Below are 22863 nucleotides of genomic sequence, written 5' to 3'. Positions count from 1 at the left end.
GGAAAAGGACCAGGGTTAGTTACACTATATAGGGGAAAAGGACCAGGGTCAGTTACACTATATAGGGGAAAAGGACCAGGGTTAGTTAGTTACACTATATAGGGGAAAAGGACCAGGGTCAGTTACACTATATAGGGGAAAAGGACCAGGGTTAGTTAGTTACACTATATAGGGGAAAAGGACCAGGGTTAGTTACACTATATAGGGGAATAGGACCAGGGTTAGTTACACTATATAGGGGAAAAGGACCAGGGTTAGTTACACTATATAGGGGAATAGGACCAGGGTTAGTTACACTATATAGGGGAAAAGGACCAGGGTTAGTTACACTATATAGGGGAAAAGGACCAGGGTTAGTTACACTATATAGGGGAAAAGGACCAGGGTTAGTTACACTATATAGGGGAAAAGGACCAGGGTTAGTTACACTATATAGGGGAATAGGACCAGGGTTAGTTACACTATATAGGGGAAAAGGACCAGGGTTAGTTACACTATATAGGGGAAAAGGACCAGGGTTAGTTAGTTACACTATATAGGGGAAAAGGACCAGGGTTAGTTACACTATATAGGGGAAAAGGACCAGGGTTAGTTAGTTACACTATATAGGGGAAAAGGACCAGGGTCAGTTACACTATATAGGGGAAAAGGACCAGGGTTAGTTAGTTACACTATATAGGGGAAAAGGACCAGGGTCAGTTACACTATATAGGGGAAAAGGACCAGGGTCAGTTAGTTACACTATATAGGGGAATAGGACCAGGGTTAGTTACACTATATAGGGGAAAAGGACCAGGGTTAGTTACACTATATAGGGGAAAAGGACCAGGGTTAGTTACACTATATAGGGGAAAAGGACCAGGGTTAGTTAGTTACACTATATAGGGGAAAAGGACCAGGGTTAGTTACACTATATAGGGGAAAAGGACCAGGGTTAGTTACACTATATAGGGGAAAAGGACCAGGGTTAGTTAGTTACACTATATAGGGGAAAAGGACCAGGGTTAGTTACACTATATAGGGGAAAAGGACCAGGGTTAGTTAGTTACACTATATAGGGGAAAAGGACCAGGGTCAGTTACACTATATAGGGGAAAAGGACCAGGGTTAGTTACAACATGTAGGGGAAAAGGACCAGGGTTAGTTACACTATATAGGGGAAAAGGACCAGGGTCAGTTACACTATATAGGGGAAAAGGACCAGGGTTAGTTACACTATATAGGGGAATAGGACCAGGGTTAGTTACACTATATAGGGGAATAGGACCAGGGTTAGTTACACTATATAGGGGAATAGGACCAGGGTTAGTTACACTATATAGGAAAATAGGACCAGGGTTAGTTACACTATATAGGGGAATAGGACCAGGGTTAGTTACACTATATAGGGGAATAGGACCAAGGTTAGTTAGTTACACTATATAGGGGAATAGGACCAGGGTTAGTTACACTACATAGAGGAATAGGACCAGGGTTAGTTACACTATATAGGGGAAAAGGACCAGGGTTAGTTACACTATATAGAAAAAAAGGACCAGGGTTAGTTACACTATATAGGGGGATAGGACCAGGGTTAGTTAGTTACACTATATAGGGGAAAAGGACCAGGGTTAGTTACACTATATAGGGGAAAGGACCAGGGTTAGTTACACTATATAGGGGAAAAGGACCAGGGTTAGTTACACTATATAGGGGGAAAGGACCAGGGTTAGTTAGTTACACTATATAGGGGGATAGGACCAGGGTTAGTTAGTTACACTATATAGGGGAAAAGGACCAGGGTTAGTTACACTATATAGGGGAATAGGACCAGGGTTAGTTACACTATATAGGGGAAAAGGACCAGGGTTAGTTACACTATATAGGGGAAAAGGACCAGGGTTAGTTAGTTACACTATATAGGGGAAAAGGACCAGGGTTAGTTACACTATATAGGGGAAAAGGACCAGGGTTAGTTAGTTACACTATATAGGGGAAAAGGACCAGGGTTAGTTACACTATATAGGGGAATAGGACCAGGGTTAGTTACACTATATAGGGGAAAAGGACCAGGGTTAGTTACACTATATAGGGGAATAGGACCAGGGTTAGTTACACTATATAGGGGAAAAGGACCAGGGTTAGTTACACTATATAGGGGAAAAGGACCAGGGTTAGTTACACTATATAGGGGAAAAGGACCAGGGTTAGTTACACTATATAGGGGAAAAGGACCAGGGTTAGTTACACTATATAGGGGAATAGGACCAGGGTTAGTTACACTATATAGGGGAAAAGGACCAGGGTTAGTTACACTATATAGGGGAAAAGGACCAGGGTTAGTTAGTTACACTATATAGGGGAAAAGGACCAGGGTTAGTTACACTATATAGGGGAAAAGGACCAGGGTTAGTTAGTTACACTATATAGGGGAAAAGGACCAGGGTTAGTTACACTATATAGGGGAAAAGGACCAGGGTTAGTTAGTTACACTATATAGGGGAAAAGGACCAGGGTTAGTTACACTATATAGGGGAAAAGGACCAGGGTTAGTTACACTATATAGGGGAAAAGGACCAGGGTTAGTTAGTTACACTATATAGGGGAAAAGGACCAGGGTTAGTTACACTATATAGGGGAAAAGGACCAGGGTTAGTTACACTATATAGGGGAAAAGGACCAGGGTTAGTTAGTTACACTATATAGGGGAAAAGGACCAGGGTTAGTTACACTATATAGGGGAAAAGGACCAGGGTTAGTTAGTTACACTATATAGGGGAAAAGGACCAGGGTCAGTTACACTATATAGGGGAAAAGGACCAGGGTTAGTTACAACATATAGGGGAAAAGGACCAGGGTTAGTTACACTATATAGGGGAAAAGGACCAGGGTCAGTTACACTATATAGGGGAAAAGGACCAGGGTTAGTTACACTATATAGGGGAAAAGGACCAGGGTTAGTTAGTTACACTATATAGGGGAAAAGGACCAGGGTTAGTTAGTTACACTATATAGGGGAAAAGGACCAGGGTTAGTTACACTATATAGGGGAAAAGGACCAGGGTTAGTTAGTTACACTATATAGGGGAAAAGGACCAGGGTTAGTTACACTATATAGGGGAAAAGGACCAGGGTTAGTTAGTTACACTATATAGGGGAAAAGGACCAGGGTTAGTTAGTTACACTATATAGGGGAATAGGACCAGGGTTAGTTAGTTACACTATATAGGGGAAAAGGACCAGGGTTAGTTACACTATATAGGGGAATAGGACCAGGGTTAGTTACACTATATAGGGGAATAGGACCAGGGTTAGTTACACTATATAGGGGAATAGGACCAGGGTTAGTTACACTATATAGGGGAAAAGGACCAGGGTTAGTTAGTTACACTATATAGGGGAAAAGGACCAGGGTTAGTTACACTATATAGGGGATAAGGACCAGGGTTAGTTAGTTACACTATATAGGGGAAAAGGACCAGGGTTAGTTACACTATATAGGGGAAAAGGACCAGGGTTAGTTACACTATATAGGGGAATAGGACCAGGGTCAGTTAGTTACACTATATAGGGGAAAAGGACCAGGGTTAGTTAGTTACACTATATAGGGGAAAGGGACCAGGGTTAGTTACACTATATAGGGGAATAGGACCAGGGTTAGTTACACTATATAGGGGAAAAGGACCAGGGTTAGTTACACTATATAGGGGAAAAGGACCAGGGTTAGTTAGTTACACTATATAGGGGAAAAGGACCAGGGTTAGTTACACTATATAGGGGAAAAGGACCAGGGTTAGTTACACTATATAGGGGAAAAGGACCAGGGTTAGTTACACTATATAGGGTAAAAGGACCAGGGTTAGTTACACTATATAGGGTAAAAGGACTAGGGTAGTTACACTATATAGGGGAAAAGGACCAGGGTCAGTTAGTTACACTATATAGGGGAAAAGGACCAGGGTTAGTTAGTTACACTATATAGGGGAAAAGGACCAGGGTTAGTTACACTATATAGGGGAAAAGGACCAGGGTTAGTTACACTATATAGGGGAATAGGACCAGGGTTAGTTAGTTACACTATATAGGGGAAAAGGACCAGGGTTAGTTACACTATATAGGGGAATAGGACCAGGGTTAGTTACACTATATAGGGGAATAGGACCAGGGTTAGTTACACTATATAGGGGAAAAGGACCAGGGTCAGTTAGTTACACTATATAGGGGAATAGGACCAGGGTTAGTTACACTAAATAGGGGAAAGGACCAGGGTTAGTTACACTATATAGGGGAAAAGGACCAGGGTTAGTTAGTTACACTATATAGGGGAAAAGGACCAGGGTTAGTTACACTATATAGGGGAAAAGGACCAGGGTTAGTTACACTATATAGGGGAATAGGACCAGGGTTAGTTACACTATATAGGGGACAAGGACCAGGGTTAGTTACACTATATAGGGGAAAAGGACCAGGGTTAGTTACACTATATAGGGGAAAAGGACCAGGGTTAGTTACACTATATAGGGGAAAAGGACCAGGGTTAGTTACACTATATAGGGGAATAGGACCAGGGTTAGTTACACTATATAGGGGAATAGGACCAGGGTTAGTTACACTATATAGGGGACAAGGACCAGGGTCAGTTAGTTACACTATATAGGGGAAAAGGACCAGGGTTAGTTAGTTACACTATATAGGGGAAGAGGACCAGGGTTAGTTACACTATATAGGGGAAAAGGACCAGGGTTAGTTACACTATATAGGGGAATAGGACCAGGGTTAGTTAGTTATACTATATAGGGGAAAAGGACCAGGGTTAGTTACACTATATAGGGGAATAGGACCAGGGTTAGTTACACTATATAGGGGAATAGGACCAGGGTTAGTTACACTATATAGGGGAATAGGACCAGGGTTAGTTACACTATATAGGGGAAAAGGACCAGGGTTAGTTAGTTACACTATATAGGGGAAAAGGACCAGGGTTAGTTACACTATATAGGGGATAAGGACCAGGGTTAGTTAGTTACACTATATAGGGGAAAAGGACCAGGGTTAGTTACACTATATAGGGGAATAGGACCAGGGTTAGTTACACTATATAGGGGAATAGGACCAGGGTTAGTTACACTATATAGGGGAAAAGGACCAGGGTCAGTTAGTTACACTATATAGGGGAATAGGACCAGGGTTAGTTACACTATATAGGGGGAAAGGACCAGGGTTAGTTATACTATATAGGGGAAAAGGACCAGGGTTAGTTAGTTACACTATATAGGGGAAAAGGACCAGGGTCAGTTACACTATATAGGGGAAAAGGACCAGGGTTAGTTACACTATATAGGGGAATAGGACCAGGGTTAGTTACACTATATAGGGGACAAGGACCAGGGTTAGTTACACTATATAGGGGAAAAGGACCAGGGTTAGTTACACTATATAGGGGAAAAGGACCAGGGTTAGTTACACTATATAGGGGAAAAGGACCAGGGTTAGTTACACTATATAGGGGAATAGGACCAGGGTTAGTTACACTATATAGGGGAATAGGACCAGGGTTAGTTACACTATATAGGGGACAAGGACCAGGGTCAGTTAGTTACACTATATAGGGGAAAAGGACCAGGGTTAGTTAGTTACACTATATAGGGGAAAAGGACCAGGGTTAGTTACACTATATAGGGGAAAAGGACCAGGGTTAGTTACACTATATAGGGGAATAGGACCAGGGTTAGTTAGTTACACTATATAGGGGAAAAGGACCAGGGTTAGTTACACTATATAGGGGAAAGGACCAGGGTTAGTTACACTATATAGGGGAATAGGACCAGGGTTAGTTACACTATATAGGGGAATAGGACCAGGGTTAGTTACACTATATAGGGGAAAAGGACCAGGGTTAGTTAGTTACACTATATAGGGGAAAAGGACCAGGGTTAGTTACACTATATAGGGGAAAAGGACCAGGGTTAGTTAGTTACACTATATAGGGGAAAAGGACCAGGGTTAGTTACACTATATAGGGGAAAAGGACCAGGGTTAGTTACACTATATAGGGGAAAAGGACCAGGGTCAGTTAGTTACACTATATAGGGGAAAAGGACCAGGGTTAGTTACACTATATAGGGGAAAGGACCAGGGTTAGTTACACTATATAGGGGAAAAGGACCAGGGTTAGTTACACTATATAGGGGAAAAGGACCAGGGTTAGTTACACTATATAGGGGAAAAGGACCAGGGTTAGTTACACTATATAGGGGAAAAGGACCAGGGTTAGTTACACTATATAGGGGAAAAGGACCAGGGTTAGTTACACTATATAGGGAAAAGGACAGGGTAGTTACACTATATAGGGGAAAAGGACCAGGGTTAGTTACACTATATAGGGGAATAGGACCAGGGTTAGTTACACTATATAGGGGAATAGGACCAGGGTTAGTTACACTATATGGGGAATAGGACCAGGGTAGTTACACTATATAGGGGAATAGGACCAGGGTTAGTTACACTATATAGGGGAATAGGACCAGGGTTAGTTACACTATATAGGGGAATAGGACCAGGGTTAGTTACACTATATAGGGGAATAGGACCAGGGTTAGTTACACTATATTGGGGAAAAGGACCAGGGTCAGTTAGTTACACTATATAGGGGAAAAGGCCTAGGGTTAGTTAGTTACACTATATAGGGGAAAAGGACCAGGGTTAGTTACACTATATAGGGGAAAAGGACCAGGGTTAGTTACACTATATAGGGGAATAGGACCAGGTTAGTTAATTAAACTATATAGGGGAAAAGGACCAAGGTTAGTTACACTATATAGGGGAATAGGACCAGGGTTAGTTACACTATATAGGGGAATAGGACAAGGGTTAGTTACACTATATAGGGGAAAAGGACCAGGGTCAGTTAGTTACACTATATAGGGGAATAGGACCAGGGTTAGTTACACTATATAGGGGGAAAGGACCAGGGTTAGTTATACTATATAGGGGAAAAGGACCAGGGTTAGTTAGTTACACTATATAGGGGAAAAGGACCAGGGTCAGTTACACTATATAGGGGAAAAGGACCAGGGTTAGTTACACTATATAGGGGAAAAGGACCAGGGTTAGTTACACTATATAGGGTAAAAGGACCAGGGTTAGTTACACTATATAGGGTAAAAGGACTAGGGTAGTTACACTATATAGGGGAAAAGGACCAGGGTCAGTTAGTTACACTATATAGGGGAAAAGGACCAGGGTTAGTTAGTTACACTATATAGGGGAAAAGGACCAGGGTTAGTTACACTATATAGGGGAAAAGGACCAGGGTTAGTTACACTATATAGGGGAATAGGACCAGGGTTAGTTAGTTACACTATATAGGGGAAAAGGACCAGGGTTAGTTACACTATATAGGGGAATAGGACCAGGGTTAGTTACACTATATAGGGGAATAGGACCAGGGTTAGTTACACTATATAGGGGAAAAGGACAAGGGTCAGTTAGTTACACTATATAGGGGAATAGGACCAGGGTTAGTTACACTAAATAGGGGGAAAGGACCAGGGTTAGTTACACTATATAGGGGAAAAGGACCAGGGTTAGTTAGTTACACTATATAGGGGAAAAGGACCAGGGTCAGTTACACTATATAGGGGAAAAGGACCAGGGTTAGTTACACTATATAGGGGAATAGGACCAGGGTTAGTTACACTATATAGGGGACAAGGACCAGGGTTAGTTACACTATATAGGGGAAAAGGACCAGGGTTAGTTACACTATATAGGGGAAAAGGACCAGGGTTAGTTACACTATATAGGGGAAAAGGACCAGGGTTAGTTACACTATATAGGGGAATAGGACCAGGGTTAGTTACACTATATAGGGGAATAGGACCAGGGTTAGTTACACTATATAGGGGACAAGGACCAGGGTCAGTTAGTTACACTATATAGGGGAAAAGGACCAGGGTTAGTTAGTTACACTATATAGGGGAAGAGGACCAGGGTTAGTTACACTATATAGGGGAAAAGGACCAGGGTTAGTTACACTATATAGGGGAATAGGACCAGGGTTAGTTAGTTACACTATATAGGGGAAAAGGACCAGGGTTAGTTACACTATATAGGGGAATAGGACCAGGGTTAGTTACACTATATAGGGGAATAGGACCAGGGTTAGTTACACTATATAGGGGAATAGGACCAGGGTTAGTTACACTATATAGGGGAAAAGGACCAGGGTTAGTTAGTTACACTATATAGGGGAAAAGGACCAGGGTTAGTTACACTATATAGGGGATAAGGACCAGGGTTAGTTAGTTACACTATATAGGGGAAAAGGACCAGGGTTAGTTACACTATATAGGGGAATAGGACCAGGGTTAGTTACACTATATAGGGGAATAGGACCAGGGTTAGTTACACTATATAGGGGAAAAGGACAAGGGTCAGTTAGTTACACTATATAGGGGAATAGGACCAGGGTTAGTTACACTAAATAGGGGGAAAGGACCAGGGTTAGTTACACTATATAGGGGAAAAGGACCAGGGTTAGTTAGTTACACTATATAGGGGAAAAGGACCAGGGTCAGTTACACTATATAGGGGAAAAGGACCAGGGTTAGTTACACTATATAGGGGAATAGGACCAGGGTTAGTTACACTATATAGGGGACAAGGACCAGGGTTAGTTACACTATATAGGGGAAAAGGACCAGGGTTAGTTACACTATATAGGGGAAAAGGACCAGGGTTAGTTACACTATATAGGGGAAAAGGACCAGGGTTAGTTACACTATATAGGGGAATAGGACCAGGGTTAGTTACACTATATAGGGGAATAGGACCAGGGTTAGTTACACTATATAGGGGACAAGGACCAGGGTCAGTTAGTTACACTATATAGGGGAAAAGGACCAGGGTTAGTTAGTTACACTATATAGGGGAAAAGGACCAGGGTTAGTTACACTATATAGGGGAAAAGGACCAGGGTTAGTTACACTATATAGGGGAATAGGACCAGGGTTAGTTAGTTACACTATATAGGGGAAAAGGACCAGGGTTAGTTACACTATATAGGGGAATAGGACCAGGGTTAGTTACACTATATAGGGGAATAGGACCAGGGTTAGTTACACTATATAGGGGAATAGGACCAGGGTTAGTTACACTATATAGGGGAAAAGGACCAGGGTTAGTTAGTTACACTATATAGGGGAAAAGGACCAGGGTTAGTTACACTATATAGGGGATAAGGACCAGGGTTAGTTAGTTACACTATATAGGGGAAAAGGACCAGGGTTAGTTACACTATATAGGGGAAAAGGACCAGGGTTAGTTACACTATATAGGGGAATAGGACCAGGGTCAGTTAGTTACACTATATAGGGGAAAAGGACCAGGGTTAGTTACACTATATAGGGGAATAGAACCAGGGTTAGTTACACTATATAGGGGAAAAGGACCAGGGTTAGTTACACTATATAGGGGAAAAGGACCAGGGTTAGTTACACTATATAGGGGAAAAGGACCAGGGTTAGTTACACTATATAGGGGAAAAGGACCAGGGTTAGTTACACTATATAGGGGAAAAGGACCAGGGTTAGTTACACTATATAGGGTAAAAGGACTAGGGTAGTTACACTATATAGGGGAAAAGGACCAGGGTTAGTTACACTATATAGGGGAATAGGACCAGGGTTAGTTACACTATATAGGGGAATAGGACCAGGGTTAGTTACACTATATTGGGGAATAGGACCAGGGTTAGTTACACTATATAGGGGAATAGGACCAGGGTTAGTTACACTATATAGGGGAATAGGACCAGGGTTAGTTACACTATATAGGGGAATAGGACCAGGGTTAGTTACACTATATAGGGGAATAGGACCAGGGTTAGTTACACTATATTGGGGAAAAGGACCAGGGTCAGTTAGTTACACTATATAGGGGAAAAGGCCTAGGGTTAGTTAGTTACACTATATAGGGGAAAAGGACCAGGGTTAGTTACACTTTATAGGGGAAAAGGACCAGGGTTAGTTACACTATATAGGGGAATAGGACCATTGTTAGTTAATTAAACTATATAGGGGAAAAGGACCAAGGTTAGTTACACTATATAGGGAAAGGACAGGGTTAGTTACACTATAGGGGAAAGACCAGGGTTAGTTACACTATATAGGGGAATAGGACCAGGGTTAGTTACACTATATAGGGGAAAAGGACCAGGGTCAGTTAGTTACACTATATAGGGGAATAGGACCAGGGTTAGTTACACTATATAGGGGAAAAGGACCAGGGTTAGTTACACTATATAGGGGAATAGGACCAGGGTTAGTTAGTTACACTATATAGGGGAATAGGACCAGGGTTAGTTACACTATATAGGGGAAAAGGACCAGGGTCAGTTAGTTACACTATATAGGGGAATAGGACCAGGGTTAGTTACACTATATAGGGGGAAAGGACCAGGGTTAGTTATACTATATAGGGGAAAAGGACCAGGGTTAGTTAGTTACACTATATAGGGGAAAAGGACCAGGGTCAGTTACACTATATAGGGGAAAAGGACCAGGGTTAGTTACACTATATAGGGGAATAGGACCAGGGTTAGTTACACTATATAGGGGACAAGGACCAGGGTTAGTTACACTATATAGGGGAAAAGGACCAGGGTTAGTTACACTATATAGGGGAAAAGGACCAGGGTTAGTTACACTATATAGGGGAAAAGGACCAGGGTTAGTTACACTATATAGGGGAATAGGACCAGGGTTAGTTACACTATATAGGGGAATAGGACCAGGGTTAGTTACACTATATAGGGGACAAGGACCAGGGTCAGTTAGTTACACTATATAGGGGAAAAGGACCAGGGTTAGTTACACTATATAGGGGAAAAGGACCAGGGTAGTTAGTTACACTATATAGGGGAAAAGGACCAGGGTTAGTTACACTATATAGGGGAAAAGGACCAGGGTTAGTTACACTATATAGGGGAATAGGACCAGGGTTAGTTACACTATATAGGGGAAAAAGACCAGGGTTAGTTAGTTACACTATATAGGGGAATAGGACCAGGGTTAGTTAGTTACACTATATAGGGGAATAGGACCAGGGTTAGTTACACTATATAGGGGACAAGGACCAGGGTTAGTTAGTTACACTATATAGGGGAAAAGGACCAGGGTTAGTTAGTTACACTATATAGGGGAATAGGACCAGGGTTAGTTACACTATATAGGGGACAAGGACCAGGGTTAGTTAGTTACACTATATAGGGGACAAGGACCAGGGTTAGTTACACTATATAGGGGAATAGGACCAGGGTTAGTTACACTATATAGGGGAAAAGGACCAGGGTTAGTTAGTTACACTATATAGGGGAAAAGGACCAGGGTTAGTTACACTATATAGGGGAATAGGACCAGGGTTAGTTACACTATATAGGGGAATAGGACCAGGGTTAGTTACACTATATAGGGGACAAGGACCAGGGTTAGTTACACTATATAGGGGAAAAGGACCAGGGTTAGTTACACTATATAGGGGAATAGGACCAGGGTTAGTTACACTATATAGGGGACAAGGACCAGGGTTAGTTAGTTACACTATATAGGGGACAAGGACCAGGGTCAGTTAGTTACACTATATAGGGGAATAGGACCAGGGTTAGTTACACTATATAGGGGACAAGGACCAGGGTTAGTTAGTTACACTATATAGGGGAAAAGGACCAGGGTTTAGCTACACTATATAGGGGAAAAGGACCAGGGTTAGTTACACTATATAGGGGAATAGGACCAGGGTTAGTTACACTATATAGGGGAATAGGACCAGGGTTAGTTACACTATATAGGGGAAAAGGACCAGGGTTAGTTAGTTACACTATATAGGGGAAAAGGACCAGGGTTAGTTACACTATATAGGGGAAAAGGACCAGGGTTAGTTACACTATATAGGGGAAAAGGACCAGGGTTAGTTACACTATATAGGGGAATAGGACCTGGGTCAGTTACACTATATAGGGGAATAGGACCAGGGTTAGTTACACTATATAGGGGAATAGGACCAGGGTTAGTTACACTATATAGGGGAAAAGGACCAGGGTAGTAGTTACACTATATAGGGGAAAAGGACCAGGGTTAGTTACACTATATAGGGGAATAGGACCAGGGTCAGTTACACTATATAGGGGAATAGGACCAGGGTCAGGTACACTATATAGGGGAAAAGGACCAGGGTTAGTTAGTTACACTATATAGGGGAAAAGGACCAGGGTTAGTTACACTATATAGGGGAATAGGACCAGGGTTAGTTACACTATATAGGGGAAAAGGACCAGGGTTAGTTACACTATATAGGGGAAAAGGACCAGGGTTAGTTAGTTACACTATATAGGGGAAAAGGACCAGGGTTAGTTACACTATATAGGGGAAAAGGACCAGGGTTAGTTACACTATATAGGGGAAAGGACCAGGGTTAGTTACACTATATAGGGGAAAAGGACCAGGGTTAGTTACACTATATAGGGGAATAGGACCAGGGTTAGTTACACTATATAGGGGAATAGGACCAGGGTTAGTTACACTATATAGGGGAATAGGACCAGGGTTAGTTAGTTACACTATATAGGGGAAAAGGACCAGGGTTAGTTACACTATATAGGGGAAAAGGACCAGGGTTAGTTACACTATATAGGGGAATAGGACCAGGGTTAGTTACACTATATAGGGGAAAAGGACCAGGGTTAGTTACACTATATAGGGGAAAAGGACCAGGGTCAGTTAGTTACACTATATAGGGGAAAAGGACCAGGGTTAGTTAGTTACACTATATAGGGGAAAAGGACCAGGGTTAGTTAGTTACACTATATAGGGGAAAAGGACCAGGGTTAGTTACACTATATAGGGGAAAAGGACCAGGGTTAGTTACACTATATAGGGGAAAAGGACCAGGGTCAGTTAGTTACACTATATAGGGGAAAAGGACCAGGGTTAGTTAGTTACACTATATAGGGGAAAAGGACCAGGGTTAGTTACACTATATAGGGGAAAAGGACCAGGGTTAGTTACACTATATAGGGGAAAAGGACCAGGGTCAGTTAGTTACACTATATAGGGGAAAAGGACCAGGGTTAGTTAGTTACACTATATAGGGGAAAAGGACCAGGGTTAGTTAGTTACACTATATAGGGGAATAGGACCAGGGTTAGTTACACTATATAGGGGAAAAGGACCAGGGTCAGTTAGTTACACTATATAGGGGAATAGGACCAGGGTTAGTTACACTATATAGGGGAATAGGACCAGGGTTAGTTACACTATATAGGGGAATAGGACCAGGGTTAGTTACACTATATAGGGGAAAAGGACCAGGGTCAGTTAGTTACACTATATAGGGGAAAAGGACCAGGGTTAGTTAGTTACACTATATAGGGGAAAAGGACCAGGGTTAGTTACACTATATAGGGGAAAAGGACCAGGGTTAGTTACACTATATAGGGGAATAGGACCAGGGTTAGTTAGTTACACTATATAGGGGAAAAGGACCAGGGTTAGTTACACTATATAGGGGAATAGGACCAGGGTTAGTTACACTATATAGGGGAATAGGACCAGGGTTAGTTACACTATATAGGGGAAAAGGACCAGGGTCAGTTAGTTACACTATATAGGGAAAAGGACCAGGGTTAGTTACACTATATAGGGGGAAAGGACCAGGGTTAGTTAGTTACACTATATAGGGGAAAAGGACCAGGGTCAGTTACACTATATAGGGGAAAGGACCAGGGTTAGTTACACTATATAGGGGAATAGGACCAGGGTTAGTTACACTATATAGGGGACAAGGACCAGGGTTAGTTACACTATATAGGGGAAAAGGACCAGGGTTAGTTAGTTACACTATATAGGGGAAAAGGACCAGGGTTAGTTACACTATATAGGGGAAAAGGACCAGGGTTAGTTACACTATATAGGGGAATAGGACCAGGGTTAGTTACACTATATAGGGGAATAGGACCAGGGTTAGTTACACTATATAGGGGACAAGGACCAGGGTTAGTTAGTTACACTATATAGGGGAATAGGACCAGGGTTAGTTAGTTACACTATATAGGGGAATAGGACCAGGGTTAGTTACACTATATAGGGGAAAAGGACCAGGGTCAGTTAGTTACACTATATAGGGGAAAAGGACCAGGGTTAGTTAGTTACACTATATAGGGGAAAAGGACCAGGGTTAGTTAGTTACACTATATAGGGGAATAGGACCAGGGTTAGTTAGTTACACTATATAGGGGAATAGGACCAGGGTTAGTTAGTTACACTATATAGGGGACAAGGACCAGGGTCAGTTAGTTACACTATATAGGGGAAAAGGACCAGGGTTAGTTACACTATATAGGGGACAAGGACCAGGGTTAGTTAGTTACACTATATAGGGGAAAAGGACCAGGGTTTAGCTACACTATATAGGGGAAAAGGACCAGGGTTAGTTACACTATATAGGGGAATAGGACCAGGGTTAGTTACACTATATAGGGGAATAGGACCAGGGTTAGTTACACTATATAGGGGAAAAGGACCAGGGTTAGTTAGGTACACTATATAGGGGAAAAGGACCAGGGTCAGTTAGTTACACTATATAGGGGAAAAGGACCAGGGTTAGTTACACTATATAGGGGAATAGGACCAGGGTTAGTTACACTATATAGGGGAATAGGACCAGGGTTAGTTACACTATATAGGGGAATAGGACCAGGGTTAGTTACACTATATAGGGGAATAGGACCAGGGTTAGTTACACTATATAGGGGAATAGGACCAGGGTTAGTTACACTATATAGGGGAATAGGACCAGGGTTAGTTACACTATATAGGGGAAAAGGACCAGGGTTAGTTACACTATATAGGGGAATAGGACCAGGGTTAGTTACACTATATAGGGGAATAGGACCAGGTTTAGTTACACTATATAGGGGAATAGGACCAGGGTTAGTTACACTATATAGGGGAAAAGGACCAGGGTTAGTTAGTTACACTATATAGGGGAAAAGGACCAGGGTTAGTTACACTATATAGGGGATAAGGACCAGGGTTAGTTAGTTACACTATATAGGGGAAAAGGACCAGGGTTAGTTACACTATATAGGGGAATAGGACCAGGGTTAGTTACACTATATAGGGGAAAAGGACCAGGGTTAGTTACACTATATAGGGGAAAAGGACCAGGGTCAGTTAGTTACACTATATAGGGGAAAAGGACCAGGGTTAGTTAGTTACACTATATAGGGGAAAAGGACCAGGGTTAGTTAGTTACACTATATAGGGGAAAAGGACCAGGGTTAGTTACACTATATAGGGGAAAAGGACCAGGGTTAGTTACACTATATAGGGGAAAAGGACCAGGGTCAGTTAGTTACACTATATAGGGGAAAAGGACCAGGGTTAGTTAGTTACACTATATAGGGGAAAAGGACCAGGGTTAGTTAGTTACACTATATAGGGGAAAAGGACCAGGGTTAGTTACACTATATAGGGGAAAAGGACCAGGGTCAGTTAGTTACACTATATAGGGGAAAAGGACCAGGGTTAGTTAGTTACACTATATAGGGGAAAAGGACCAGGGTTAGTTAGTTACACTATATAGGGGAATAGGACCAGGGTTAGTTACACTATATAGGGGAAAAGGACCAGGGTCAGTTAGTTACACTATATAGGGGAATAGGACCAGGGTTAGTTACACTATATAGGGGAATAGGACCAGGGTTAGTTACACTATATAGGGGAATAGGACCAGGGTTAGTTACACTATATAGGGGAAAAGGACCAGGGTCAGTTAGTTACACTATATAGGGGAAAAGGACCAGGGTTAGTTAGTTACACTATATAGGGGAAAAGGACCAGGGTTAGTTACACTATATAGGGGAAAAGGACCAGGGTTAGTTACACTATATAGGGGAATAGGACCAGGGTTAGTTAGTTACACTATATAGGGGAAAAGGACCAGGGTTAGTTACACTATATAGGGGAATAGGACCAGGGTTAGTTACACTATATAGGGGAATAGGACCAGGGTTAGTTACACTATATAGGGGAAAAGGACCAGGGTCAGTTAGTTACACTATATAGGGAAAAGGACCAGGGTTAGTTACACTATATAGGGGGAAAGGACCAGGGTTAGTTAGTTACACTATATAGGGGAAAAGGACCAGGGTCAGTTACACTATATAGGGGAAAGGACCAGGGTTAGTTACACTATATAGGGGAATAGGACCAGGGTTAGTTACACTATATAGGGGACAAGGACCAGGGTTAGTTACACTATATAGGGGAAAAGGACCAGGGTTAGTTACACTATATAGGGGAAAAGGACCAGGGTTAGTTACACTATATAGGGGAAAAGGACCAGGGTTAGTTACACTATATAGGGGAATAGGACCAGGGTTAGTTACACTATATAGGGGAATAGGACCAGGGTTAGTTACACTATATAGGGGACAAGGACCAGGGTTAGTTAGTTACACTATATAGGGGAATAGGACCAGGGTTAGTTAGTTACACTATATAGGGGAATAGGACCAGGGTTAGTTACACTATATAGGGGAAAAGGACCAGGGTCAGTTAGTTACACTATATAGGGGAAAAGGACCAGGGTTAGTTAGTTACACTATATAGGGGAAAAGGACCAGGGTTAGTTAGTTACACTATATAGGGGAATAGGACCAGGGTTAGTTAGTTACACTATATAGGGGAATAGGACCAGGGTTAGTTAGTTACACTATATAGGGGACAAGGACCAGGGTCAGTTAGTTACACTATATAGGGAAATAGGACCAGGGTTAGTTACACTATATAGGGGACAAGGACCAGGGTTAGTTAGTTACACTATATAGGGGAAAAGGACCAGGGTTTAGCTACACTATATAGGGGAAAAGGACCAGGGTTAGTTACACTATATAGGGGAATAGGACCAGGGTTAGTTACACTATATAGGGGAATAGGACCAGGGTTAGTTACACTATATAGGGGAAAAGGACCAGGGTTAGTTAGGTACACTATATAGGGGAAAAGGACCAGGGTCAGTTAGTTACACTATATAGGGGAAAAGGACCAGGGTTAGTTACACTATATAGGGGAATAGGACCAGGGTTAGTTACACTATATAGGGGAATAGGACCAGGGTTAGTTACACTATATAGGGGAATAGGACCAGGGTTAGTTACACTATATAGGGGAATAGGACCAGGGTTAGTTACACTATATAGGGGAATAGGACCAGGGTTAGTTACACTATATAGGGGAATAGGACCAGGGTTAGTTACACTATATAGGGGAAAAGGACCAGGGTTAGTTACACTATATAGGGGAATAGGACCAGGGTTAGTTACACTATATAGGGGAATAGGACCAGGTTTAGTTACACTATATAGGGGAATAGGACCAGGGTTAGTTACACTATATAGGGGAAAAGGACCAGGGTTAGTTAGTTACACTATATAGGGGAAAAGGACCAGGGTTAGTTACACTATATAGGGGATAAGGACCAGGGTTAGTTAGTTACACTATATAGGGGAAAAGGACCAGGGTTAGTTACACTATATAGGGGAATAGGACCAGGGTTAGTTACACTATATAGGGGAAAAGGACCAGGGTTAGTTACACTATATAGGGGAAAAGGACCAGGGTCAGTTAGTTACACTATATAGGGGAAAAGGACCAGGGTTAGTTAGTTACACTATATAGGGGAAAAGGACCAGGGTTAGTTAGTTACACTATATAGGGGAAAAGGACCAGGGTTAGTTACACTATATAGGGGAAAAGGACCAGGGTTAGTTACACTATATAGGGGAAAAGGACCAGGGTCAGTTAGTTACACTATATAGGGGAAAAGGACCAGGGTTAGTTAGTTACACTATATAGGGGAAAAGGACCAGGGTTAAGTTACACTATATAGGGGAAAAGGACCAGGGTTAGTTACACTATATAGGGGAAAAGGACCAGGGTCAGTTAGTTACACTATATAGGGGAAAAGGACCAGGGTTAGTTAGTTACACTATATAGGGGAAAAGGACCAGGGTTAGTTAGTTACACTATATAGGGGAATAGGACCAGGGTTAGTTACACTATATAGGGGAAAAGGACCAGGGTCAGTTAGTTACACTATATAGGGGAATAGGACCAGGGTTAGTTACACTATATAGGGGAATATGACCAGGGTTAGTTACACTATATAGGGGAATAGGACCAGGGTTAGTTACACTATATAGGGGAAAAGGACCAGGGTCAGTTAGTTACACTATATAGGGGAAAAGGACCAGGGTTAGTTAGTTACACTATATAGGGGAAAAGGACCAGGGTTAGTTACACTATATAGGGGAAAAGGACCAGGGTTAGTTACACTATATAGGGGAATAGGACCAGGGTTAGTTAGTTACACTATATAGGGGAAAAGGACCAGGGTTAGTTACACTATATAGGGGAATAGGACCAGGGTTAGTTACACTATATAGGGGAATAGGACCAGGGTTAGTTACACTATATAGGGGAAAAGGACCAGGGTCAGTTAGTTACACTATATAGGGAAAAGGACCAGGGTTAGTTACACTATATAGGGGGAAAGGACCAGGGTTAGTTAGTTACACTATATAGGGGAAAAGGACCAGGGTCAGTTACACTATATAGGGGAAAGGACCAGGGTTAGTTACACTATATAGGGGAATAGGACCAGGGTTAGTTACACTATATAGGGGACAAGGACCAGGGTTAGTTACACTATATAGGGGAAAAGGACCAGGGTTAGTTACACTATATAGGGGAAAAGGACCAGGGTTAGTTACACTATATAGGGGAAAAGGACCAGGGTTAGTTACACTATATAGGGGAATAGGACCAGGGTTAGTTACACTATATAGGGGAATAGGACCAGGGTTAGTTACACTATATAGGGGACAAGGACCAGGGTTAGTTAGTTACACTATATAGGGGAATAGGACCAGGGTTAGTTAGTTACACTATATAGGGGAATAGGACCAGGGTTAGTTACACTATATAGGGGAAAAGGACCAGGGTCAGTTAGTTACACTATATAGGGGAAAAGGACCAGGGTTAGTTAGTTACACTATATAGGGGAAAAGGACCAGGGTTAGTTAGTTACACTATATAGGGGAATAGGACCAGGGTTAGTTAGTTACACTATATAGGGGAATAGGACCAGGGTTAGTTAGTTACACTATATAGGGGACAAGGACCAGGGTCAGTTAGTTACACTATATAGGGAAATAGGACCAGGGTTAGTTACACTATATAGGGGACAAGGACCAGGGTTAGTTAGTTACACTATATAGGGGAAAAGGACCAGGGTTTAGCTACACTATATAGGGGAAAAGGACCAGGGTTAGTTACACTATATAGGGGAATAGGACCAGGGTTAGTTACACTATATAGGGGAATAGGACCAGGGTTAGTTACACTATATAGGGGAAAAGGACCAGGGTTAGTTAGGTACACTATATAGGGGAAAAGGACCAGGGTCAGTTAGTTACACTATATAGGGGAAAAGGACCAGGGTTAGTTACACTATATAGGGGAATAGGACCAGGGTTAGTTACACTATATAGGGGAATAGGACCAGGGTTAGTTACACTATATAGGGGAATAGGACCAGGGTTAGTTACACTATATAGGGGAATAGGACCAGGGTTAGTTACACTATATAGGGGAATAGGACCAGGGTTAGTTACACTATATAGGGGAATAGGACCAGGGTTAGTTACACTATATAGGGGAAAAGGACCAGGGTTAGTTACACTATATAGGGGAATAGGACCAGGGTTAGTTACACTATATAGGGGAATAGGACCAGGTTTAGTTACACTATATAGGGGAAAAGGACCAGGGTTAGTTACACTATATAGGGGAAAAGGACCAGGGTTAGTTAGTTACACTATATAGGGGAAAAGGACCAGGGTTAGTTACACTATATAGGGGATAAGGACCAGGGTTAGTTAGTTACACTATATAGGGGAAAAGGACAAGGGTTAGTTAGTTACACTATATAGGGGAAAAGGACCAGGGTTAGTTACACTATATAGGGGAAAAGGACCAGGGTTAGTTACACTATATAGGGGAATAGGACCAGGGTCAGTTAGTTACACTATATAGGGGAAAAGGACCAGGGTTAGTTAGTTACACTATATAGGGGAAAAGGACCAGGGTTAGTTACACTATATAGGGGAATAGGACCAGGGTTAGTTACACTATATAGGGGAAAAGGACCAGGGTTAGTTACACTATATAGGGGAAAAGGACCAGGGTTAGTTAGTTACACTATATAGGGGAAAAGGACCAGGGTTAGTTACACTATATAGGGGAAAAGGACCAGGGTTAGTTACACTATATAGGGGAATAGGACCAGGGTTAGTTACACTATATAGGGGAAAAGGACAAGGGTTAGTTACACTATATAGGGGAATAGGACCAGGGTTAGTTACACTATATAGGGGAATAGGACCAGGGTTAGTTACACTATATAGGGGAATAGGACCAGGGTTAGTTAGTTACACTATATAGGGGAATAGGACCAGGGTTAGTTAGTTACACTATATAGGGTAAAAGGACTAGGGTAGTTACACTATATAGGGGAAAAGGACCAGGGTTAGTTACACTATATAGGGGAATAGGACCAGGGTTAGTTACACTATATAGGGGAAAAGGACCAGGGTTAGTTACACTATATAGGGGAAAAGGACCAGGGTCAGTTAGTTACACTATATAGGGGAAAAGGACCAGGGTTAGTTAGTTACACTATATAGGGGAAAAGGACCAGGGTTAGTTACACTATATAGGGGAAAAGGACCAGGGTTAGTTACACTATATAGGGGAAAAGGACCAGGGTTAGTTACACTATATAGGGGAAAAGGACCAGGGTCAGTTAGTTACACTATATAGGGGAAAAGGACCAGGGTTAGTTAGTTACACTATATAGGGGAAAAGGACCAGGGTTAGTTACACTATATAGGGGAAAAGGACCAGGGTTAGTTACACTATATAGGGGAAAAGGACCAGGGTCAGTTAGTTACACTATATAGGGGAAAAGGACCAGGGTTAGTTAGTTACACTATATAGGGGAAAAGGACCAGGGTTAGTTAGTTACACTATATAGGGGAATAGGACCAGGGTTAGTTACACTATATAGGGGAAAAGGACCAGGGTCAGTTAGTTACACTATATAGGGGAATAGGACCAGGGTTAGTTACACTATATAGGGGAATATGACCAGGGTTAGTTACACTATATAGGGGAATAGGACCAGGGTTAGTTACACTATATAGGGGAAAAGGACCAGGGTCAGTTAGTTACACTATATAGGGGAAAAGGACCAGGGTTAGTTAGTTACACTATATAGGGGAAAAGGACCAGGGTTAGTTACACTATATAGGGGAAAAGGACCAGGGTTAGTTACACTATATAGGGGAATAGGACCAGGGTTAGTTAGTTACACTATATAGGGGAAAAGGACCAGGGTTAGTTACACTATATAGGGGAATAGGACCAGGGTTAGTTACACTATATAGGGGAATAGGACCAGGGTTAGTTACACTATATAGGGGAAAAGGACCAGGGTCAGTTAGTTACACTATATAGGGAAAAGGACCAGGGTTAGTTACACTATATAGGGGGAAAGGACCAGGGTTAGTTAGTTACACTATATAGGGGAAAAGGACCAGGGTCAGTTACACTATATAGGGGAAAGGACCAGGGTTAGTTACACTATATAGGGGAATAGGACCAGGGTTAGTTACACTATATAGGGGACAAGGACCAGGGTTAGTTACACTATATAGGGGAAAAGGACCAGGGTTAGTTACACTATATAGGGGAAAAGGACCAGGGTTAGTTACACTATATAGGGGAAAAGGACCAGGGTTAGTTACACTATATAGGGGAATAGGACCAGGGTTAGTTACACTATATAGGGGAATAGGACCAGGGTTAGTTACACTATATAGGGGACAAGGACCAGGGTTAGTTAGTTACACTATATAGGGGAATAGGACCAGGGTTAGTTAGTTACACTATATAGGGGAATAGGACCAGGGTTAGTTACACTATATAGGGGAAAAGGACCAGGGTCAGTTAGTTACACTATATAGGGGAAAAGGACCAGGGTTAGTTAGTTACACTATATAGGGGAAAAGGACCAGGGTTAGTTAGTTACACTATATAGGGGAATAGGACCAGGGTTAGTTAGTTACACTATATAGGGGAATAGGACCAGGGTTAGTTAGTTACACTATATAGGGGACAAGGACCAGGGTCAGTTAGTTACACTATATAGGGAAATAGGACCAGGGTTAGTTACACTATATAGGGGACAAGGACCAGGGTTAGTTAGTTACACTATATAGGGGAAAAGGACCAGGGTTTAGCTACACTATATAGGGGAAAAGGACCAGGGTTAGTTACACTATATAGGGGAATAGGACCAGGGTTAGTTACACTATATAGGGGAATAGGACCAGGGTTAGTTACACTATATAGGGGAAAAGGACCAGGGTTAGTTAGGTACACTATATAGGGGAAAAGGACCAGGGTCAGTTAGTTACACTATATAGGGGAAAAGGACCAGGGTTAGTTACACTATATAGGGGAATAGGACCAGGGTTAGTTACACTATATAGGGGAATAGGACCAGGGTTAGTTACACTATATAGGGGAATAGGACCAGGGTTAGTTACACTATATAGGGGAATAGGACCAGGGTTAGTTACACTATATAGGGGAATAGGACCAGGGTTAGTTACACTATATAGGGGAATAGGACCAGGGTTAGTTACACTATATAGGGGAAAAGGACCAGGGTTAGTTACACTATATAGGGGAATAGGAC

General features: G+C 42.2%; 1 protein-coding gene across 2 annotated transcripts in view; it reads left to right on the top strand.

Annotated features, from left to right (window-relative positions):
- Positions 1–22863, top strand: part of LOC129823590 (macrophage mannose receptor 1-like) — a 115646-nt gene that overhangs the window by 8332 nt on the left and 84451 nt on the right. The gene's annotated exons all lie outside the window — the stretch shown is intronic.

The sequence above is a fragment of the Salvelinus fontinalis genome, chromosome 26 (assembly GCF_029448725.1).
Source record: "Salvelinus fontinalis isolate EN_2023a chromosome 26, ASM2944872v1, whole genome shotgun sequence".
Lineage (NCBI taxonomy): Eukaryota > Metazoa > Chordata > Actinopteri > Salmoniformes > Salmonidae > Salvelinus > Salvelinus fontinalis.
This window is presented reverse-complemented; position numbering and strand designations above follow the sequence as displayed.